The 8843-nt window shown below is 34.2% G+C and overlaps 1 long non-coding RNA gene across 1 annotated transcript; it reads right to left on the minus strand.

The window, feature by feature from the left end:
* Positions 1–1818: 1818 nt before the first annotated feature.
* LOC115295465 lies at positions 1819–6542 on the minus strand. Its single transcript, XR_003910413.1, has 2 exons — positions 6472–6542; positions 1819–2240 (listed from the first exon to the last, which is right to left on the minus strand). It is a non-coding gene; the product is annotated as an uncharacterized LOC115295465 (long non-coding RNA).
* Positions 6543–8843: the final 2301 nt, after the last annotated feature.

Here is an 8843-nt window from a genome sequence, read left to right on the forward strand (position 1 = left end):
CTACATGAACCCATAGTTTCTAGTCCCATAATCTAAAATGCACTCAATAGCAGAATGAGGAATATAATTTACTTCAGTTAGCCATTTAAATATGAAACCATATTACTTATGTGGGGTTTCTAAATTCTGAGAGAATTAAATGAATTTCTATGAAAAGTATGTGAAGCCAGAAGCAAATAATACTGAACAAATTATTCATAAGAAGATTGTATAAACACAAGGTACCTTAAGTATTTTAGAGACTCTTTGGGGGATTCAAATCATTGCAAGTTTGCGATCCAACTGTTCCCTTGTGTCTTCAAGTCTTTTTTTTTTTTAAATCAGGACAGTAATAAACAGGTGAAAGCAAATGTATTTTGAAATGTTTGGATTTAAGTAATTAATGCGCTACATGTTCTCTTATGTTTTGTTTTTCTTGAGAAGAGAAATTTAAATATTTATCTTCCTATTATATATATTTTATAATTGAAAGTAATGCTCCCTAACCATTAGTTTATTTGAACTTGCTACGTTGGCCTTTAATCCCCACAAAGGATCTAAAAGAAACAGAGGTATAAGCCCCTGGAGTGTCACAAAATCACGAAATTGAGATGATATGCTTGCTTTCTATTGCTACTGTCGACTCGTTCCCCTCAAAGTTAAATAATAGAATATGTTCTTTTATTCTTTTCTCATGCCTTTTCAATTATCACAGCTACTTTAAATATCAATGGTATTATAGTTGCCCTTAAAGTCAAGCTTACTTAATCATCAATATCTTAACCATGTTTTGCTAACAGTGATAGAAGCAGCACTCAAATTAGCTTAAATTAAAAAGGGGATTTCTAGGAAAGATGACAGGGTGGATCGGTAAAGGAAGATAACAGGAAAGATAACAGTGCTTCTTTTTGGGTGTTAGGGATATGGCTGCTGGAAACTCTGATGTCTCAGATTTTGAGGTTCATGATAAGGAAGGAAAGGGATTCTTATCATCATTAGCAGAAAAACCCTGGGTGGGGGGAGAACTTTGATTGAGTTACCTGGATACATATCACTATTCCTAGACCCATCCATGTAAACAGAACTAATGCAAATTATGAGTTACCAAGCGTCAGTCTTATGATGATGTCTATGGTCAAGATATAGGACTGTTTTTCAAAGAAGGTCAATGGAGGTGCCAGCCCAACAATGGCAATAGCCACAATAAAAAGAACCCAATCATTTTTATTTCATCAACCTTTTATGCCTCATTCTGTAACATCAGAGATTATAGAAAAGAAGATTTATATCGTGTCAAGTATTTGTAATGGTACTATGAATTTAAAGCTGGAAATATTTTGTCTGTACTGCATTTAAATATTTGCTCTAGCTCAGGATTATTATGAAAAAAAAAGACAAAACACTATTGAGGCCAGATGTTAAAGTTTTAATTGAAATATTAGAATAGAATGGGCTATGAAATTCTAAAGTGAGATGCCAGACCAAGATGAAAATTTTCAAAGGAAATGTCTGTAAATATTCTTCTTGACTCTAAAAATCCCTTAGCTCTCATTGGGAATACAAATAACAAAGAGAGCAGAGATGGGTGGAGATTAGTGGCAAGACTTTTTTTAACAAAAATTAGGATTTCCCTATTCGTGTGAAGTCGAGAGGATTTCTAACAGGATTACTCAGAGACTGAGCTACAGTCCTGCAGTTACGGAGTCCTGGAAATGCAGAAGGCAGGGCTTGTACGATGGGAGTGTGATGTAGCTCCTGTCTTGGGACTGTTCAGCTATACCTGGTGTGGGGGGGAAAGGATGCTTATGTGTTTTGTGCTCATCATATATGCTTGAGAGAGAGATTTGACAGAGATGTTTATTGGATAGCATACAAGCATGACCCCAAGAGGGCAAACAAGCTACAAAAGGAGACGGTGAATCACCAAATTCATAATGGCAGAGAAGGAGTAAGCAACCACAGAAAAGGAGTACATTTACCCTAGTCAAAGGAACTGCAGAACAGAGACCATCTCAAAAGGGAGAATGGTAGGGTAGGGCATTCCAGACAAATGCAAAAGTTTCCCAGAAGAGAAACTGTTAGTTTTAAAAATATGCCAGCTCTTGAAAGACAGTAAGCAACTTAAGACAAGGGCGATCAATTATGAATTTTCTTGCTCCAGCCCATCCCTTGCCTGTCCTTTCATATTGTCTCTAGACATGTCTTCTAGACAGAAGCTTCCATAATCACAGTTAGCAAGACAGAGGAGTAGAATTGAAGACCTAGGGAGAAAAGGATACAAAATGAATACCTTTCACCACTTTATTGGCTTTTTACAATAGGCCTATACACTCTACTTTGGGGACTGGGTGTAGCTCTAATTTTGAACGAAGTTGGATACTTTGACTATCACATGAGACTAGACATTCTAAATACCAAATGCAGGGCTTTGAAACCCAGAGTGATTATAGTACTTTTTATTATCTATAAGTGAGAAGAACAGTTATGAGTCAAAGAGAAGAGGTCATATCACTGACCTCTTTGAAAGAAGAGTGGGTGGGGGGAAAGCATATCTGATTATAATCTTTTAGTTATGGTTTTTCTTTTTGTTTCTTGCTCACTTGCTTGCTAGATTTTTCTTTTTCTTTTTTTGAAGCAGATATAGTCTCTGAAGCTAAATTATCAGGTTCTTAGGCTATACCTAACAAAACAATCCTTGTGAAGTGGTAGACTTTTTGTTTTATTTTATCATGTTTGATACATAGGAATTCTGTGTACTTTACTCTTCGTGTCTGTGTGCTTGTACATTTTATGTTCTTCATCATTTAATTCATCTGATGTCCCAATACAATATCAATAATAGGAACACCTTTCTTGAAATTATTTGAGAGTCAGATTCATATTATGAAAGCAATAGAGAAAAACCAACCACTAATTAGATCTTGGAAAATATATTTTTACAGATTAAAATGAAAAACAAAATGTCATTTAAATGTTTTAATTGGTTTCAGTTTTACAACTGCAAACCAGATGGTTTCTTTTCAAGTAGTTTACAATGTCTTTGCCGAATAACTGAATTACCAAACCAGCTGTGATTATTAACATTTACCTAAACAGAAAAACATGTCTGCTATTTGTTTGCTAAGAAAGTACCTGCTTTACAAAAGTTTGGCAAACAAATCATGACTGTACTCTGAATAGCACAGTATATTAAAATAGAGAGCATAGATAAATAGAGGTACACATATTAACTTACATCTTAAAATGAATGCTAATTTTAAACTTTAACTTATGTACTGGGTGTCAGAAATCTCTTGTGGATTCTTCCAATTTTATGATTCTACAATTGTAAAATCCATTTACATTTTTAATATGAAGAGACTGTTTTCAGACTCATTAAAAACCCTGTTATTAATTCTCTTAACTGCTCATTAAAATATTATATTTTGGAAGCAACTGGTCCTTACAGAAATTTGTTTCTGATGTAAGCTGAGGCTTTCTAACTCTAAACTATGAGCAAATGTAAATTTCTAGATATGAATTTTAATAGTATGCTGAGCACATACTCAATTCTCTTTAGAGCCAGTTAGGGAAAGAGACATTTAAGGGGAAGTAATGATGGAGAATGCTATTTCTATTCTTCTGTCAAAAGGACCAATTATTAGGGAAAATTCCAAGTACAAAAATGACATTGTAAACACTCTATTACACTAATTTTCCAATCAGAATTTCCCTTGTAATATGGGATGCCTGGGTGGTTCAGTCAGTTAAGTGCCCAACTTTGGTGCAGGTCATAATCTCCCAGTTTATGGGTACGAGCCCCGTTTTGGGCTCTGTGCTGACAGTTTGGAGCCTGGATCCTGCTTCAGATTCTGTGTCTCCCTCTCCCTCTGCCCCTCCTCTGCTTGTGCTCTGTGTCTGTCTCAAAACTAACATTAAAAAAAATTTTTTTTAAAGAATTTTCCTTGTAATTTACTGATTTGGTGAAAAGACTGAAAACTAATTTTTGTCTCACAAGTGTATGATCGGCTGAGCATTTTTATTGCTCTGGATTTAGCATAAATGATCTATGCAGGACTGTCTCCGATATCTATATCTAGTCAGTTGGAGGCTAGGAGGGGGCTGGTTGGTGCAGGATGGTCAGCACAGTGATGACTCCGCTCTCCTCCTGCTGTTCCTCACATTTCTTCAGCAAAGTAGCTCAGGTATGTTCTCCTGGTTCTTACAGGAGCAAGAGACCAAGTCACAGTGCCCAAGACTTTTTCTCACTTCTGGTTGTGTCACGTTTGATAACATTCCTTTGGCCAATGCAAGTGCTGTAGTTGAGCCCAGAGTCAAAGAATGGGGCAGAATGCCCTGACTGATGGGAAGAGTAAAGGATTGGAGCCATCAATGTAATCAATCAAATACACATTTGTATAGGTTTACACTATTAATAGCATTCCTGGGGATGATGTACCATAATTTACTCACTCATTTCACTATTTATGGATATTCAATTGGTTCTAATTATTTTTTTAAATTACAATCAATGCTGCAATAAAAATCTATGTACATACAGCTTTATGCACAGGTATGAATATTTTTTAAATTCTCAACATATAAAAATATGTCCTCACCACTGAGATAAAATAGCTTTTCATATTTTGTCATGGCTGTTTCAATCTTCATGAGTATCTTATTTGTTATTTAAGAAACAGGAACAGCTAAATCTCCATCACCTATCCTTCCCTCCATTTCCAGAAGCAACCACTCCCCTGAAGTTGGGATGTGCTATTTCACTATATGCTATACATAGTTATTATAGATGTAAAACTATGCAGCTGCTTTACCTTTGAGCATTTTTTATATTAGTGTTAACATATTACATGTAAGTTTCTATAGCTTCTATTTTTATCCAACAGAATGTTTTTAAGATTTATCCGTATTATGACACATAGGTTTGCTTCAGTAATTGTAACATTCCACTGCATGAGTAAGCAAGTTATTGGGAGGTAGTTGTGTTTTTCTGAAGTTTTGTTTTTGCAAAGAGTGCTCGGTGACCATCCTTGTGTGGATGTCTTTGTGTATGTATGTATGTGAAACTTGTCAAGTGCAGGAACCCAGAATAATTTCTGTTTAGTAGAGCATATTTTTTTGCTTTTTTACAATCTGTCTAGAAATGTATAAATGATTTACCTTCCTCACATCTTGCAAAAATTTGATATCATCTGACCTACCGTATGTCAGACTGATGATTCTGAGATCTCATTATTACTTAAATTTACATTCCCATGATACTAAGTATATTTTCATATATTTATTTTCTATTCTAGTTTCTATTCTGTCCCTTTACTTCTCCATATAAATTTTTGGATTTGATTGTTAGTTCCCCTAAAAATCCTGTGGCCTATAACTGCCTTAATTTTATAGACTTTTTATTATTTATGATTGCTATTCATAAACATGTGATAGCATTTAGTTAAGACTTTTATATGCTTTTGAATATTTTACTATGCTCTGTAAATATTATACCTCTGATTTGTTCTCAGGAAATTTATGAGTTTTGTTACTTTTGTAGATGATACCTTTTTTAAAGTACATTTTTCTGTTTGTTGCTCAAGTATATTGACCACTATTGATTTTATATACTGAGCTCATGTTAAAAAAAACTTGCTAACATCTTTTACTCACTGAAATTATCTGTAGATTCTCACAATACTGTAGTGGGCTTTTTATTTTATCTTATTATTTTTTACAAACAGTGACAGTTTTCTTTCTTAATTTCCAAATGCTTCTTCTACTTCCTATTTTTTATAAATTTTACCTTATATTACTGGAAAAATCTTCCAATGTAATGCTGACTAGAAACGTTTCTGAATTACAAGGGATTTCTTTTCATGTTTCGAAAGTGAGTTTGTTATTTGCAGTGGGTTTTGATAGATAATGTTCATCAGGAAGGGAACTTATATTCTTAGTTTGTAGTAATTTTAGTAAGTTAAACGTGTGATGGATTTTCTCAAAATTGTTTCCCTTCCATTGAACTATTCATATGATTTTTTTTCTTCTTTAATGTCACTGGGTGAATTAACAGTAGTGGTTGTAGAGTGCAAGATGGAGTCACTCATGTCAAGCGGGGGCCTGTGTCAAGCAATGACTCAAGCACTTGAGGGGACTGCAGCTACTAGATACCACCAAGACCAGCAGCAGCTGACCATATCCCAGAACTGATAACAGCAGGAGCAGAGAAGGTCTGCAGGGGCCCAGGACTGATTAAGTCCCTTTAAAAAGAGAGGACTTTTGCAGCAAACTCTCAGATTCCTTAGATGCTGACCCTTCCATGTCTGACCACTTCAAAAAGGTGGCTGCCGCCAAAGGCTTTGCCTGACTGATCTCTGAACAGAACTGAGATCCTTCCCTGCTGGATCATAAGACACAGTAAGTGCCAAGCGCTGGCTTGGTCCGGACCAAGGCCTTATCTCAGATGTGCGCGCACCAGACTGACTTCACCACGTTGGCTCTTTAGCCTCCTACCTGCTGTGTTATCTTGTTTGTTGTGTTGACTTGTCTGTGTTCTGCTTGGGGTGCGTTTGTAAGAAGCCAAGTTAATCACGTGGTGAAATGTCATGGAATTTGGAATCCTGAGCCTTTATAATTACATTACCCTTGCTTTATGACTGAAGAAAGCTGACACTGTGGAAAGACATGCGCCTTCAGAGGGCGCTCAGGGCAGTTGCTGTTACAAAGTTAATCATCTACATTCCTGAGTTAACTGTGTTTCTTAATATATTGCTGATTCCTTTTGCTAAGAGTTTTACTTAGGATTTCTAGTTCATAAGTAAGAGTCTCATATTTTTCTTTCTTTTATTGTTCTTATCTAGTTTTATGTTAAAAGTATACTGCGTTCATAAAAGAAGTCAAAGGACCTTCCCCTTCTTGCTCCTCTTAAGATATACCCTATTTCTTAGGTTTTCTGCAATTTCACTACAGTGCATTGTTGTATATTCATTCTTTTTTTCCTGCTTGTACCTGAGATTTTGCATCTTCTGTCAACTTTGGAAAATTCTAAGCCATTTAAAAAAGTATTACTCTCCTTTTCTCTGTGTTCCCTTGATGTGGAACTCATCTTGATGATGGACATTCTCATTGTGTCCTTAGCATCTCAATTGCTTTTAAATAATCTTTATAATTTTTAATATAATTGATTGCCAAATTGGCTAGCCTATAATGTGTAAAGTGTGTTCTTTGTTCTTGGGGTAATAATTTCTATAATTTTATATCTCTGGTCCACATTGTAGATAATTTCTTAGACTTACTTTCCAGTTCAGTCATCCTTTCTTTTGTATTATGCTTTTAATCATTTAAGAATACTGTTATTTTGATTCTTCAAAGTTTTGTTCTATTATCTCATATACTTGTGGATAATAATGCTACTATATAAAACTTCTGGCTTAGGCTAATTCTGATTTTTTTAATTTTTGGTGGAAGATACATCTTCTATTCCCTTTCTAATCCCTGAATATTTTAATATACAACCTTAATATTGTTACTCATTATTTCTGCTTTCCTTCCCCCAAATAGAAGGACATCACACTATTTTCATTCTGATCATTGTTCCTCCTACTTCACATGTCACTGTTGTCAAGGATTTAACTTCCCTCAAATTCTCCCAAATTGAAAACTATTATTATCTTACAGAATCAGTGTTTGCTTACATTTACTCTTTTATGTAATCATCTAATTTTTTCTTTCCATCTTGAATTTCTTTCTTCCTGAAAGACAGGCTTTAGACAATGTCTTTGTAAAAACTATTGAGGGTAATGATCATTTTTTTGTTTGTTTGTTTGAAAATGTCTTTTATATTGCCCTCATTTTGGAATGATGGTTGAGGTATAAAGTTTTATGTTAGGTTGTATTAGCTTAAGTAGTTTGAAGTTGTTAATTCCTTTTCTTTTGGCTCCTATTGTTACTATAGCAAACTACAGTTACTTATATCCTCACCTTGTTTGTCTTCTTTTGAAGACTGTGATGAATCTCTAGGTGCATTTACCATATTTCCTTTGTCAATGGTATCCAGTAGGTTTTCTAATTTCTTTCTAGGCATGGATTTTGTTTTATTTATCCTGCTTGAGATGCATAATGGTGTTTGAAAGTAAAAAATTCATTTCTGGAAAATTTTAGCCATTATTTGTTGAATATTTCTTTTCTTCCATTCTGTCTATTCTTTCCTCCTGAACTCCTATATTTTTCTTCTTATTTAAAAAATTCTCTTTCATATTTTCTATCACTTTGTGATTTCCTCAATTTACAAGTTACATATTACAAGTTACTATTTTCAGATTTTGCTGTTTCTAATGCCTAATTAATCATTTAATTTTAAATAATACTCTTTAAATTTATTAATAGTCCATATTATTTTTGAAAAATATGGCTGGCTTCATTTTTTGAAATGACTTAGTTTCTAATTGAAAAAATTAAACATATTTATTTTATATTCTATATTCCATCATTTTTTAAAATCTAGTGTTTTTGAGGATTTACTTCAGATGTCTATTACTTCTCGTGTTTGCTGCTGCTTTTTAGTTTCTTTACCTGTTTCCTAATTTTGGATTAGAAATTTATGTACAGAGGAAAATGGGTAGAGAGAATAGAAGCTTGGATTTTGGAGTATATTACAAGGATACTGTTTTCATCACCTGCTCTGTAGTGAAATGCAAAAAATTTTCTTTTAAAATACATCTTTATGGGGGCTCCTATCTGGCTCAGTCAGTAGAGCATGTGACTCTTAACCTCAAGGTCATGAGTTCAAGCCTCTCCTTGGGTGCGGCGCCCAATTAAAAAAAAATAAAAAATACAAAAACTACATCTTTATGTTTGGTGTATGATAATTTAACTAATCATAGAAT

The sequence above is a fragment of the Suricata suricatta genome, chromosome 7, assembly GCF_006229205.1.
Source record: "Suricata suricatta isolate VVHF042 chromosome 7, meerkat_22Aug2017_6uvM2_HiC, whole genome shotgun sequence".
Taxonomy (NCBI): Eukaryota; Metazoa; Chordata; class Mammalia; order Carnivora; family Herpestidae; genus Suricata; species Suricata suricatta.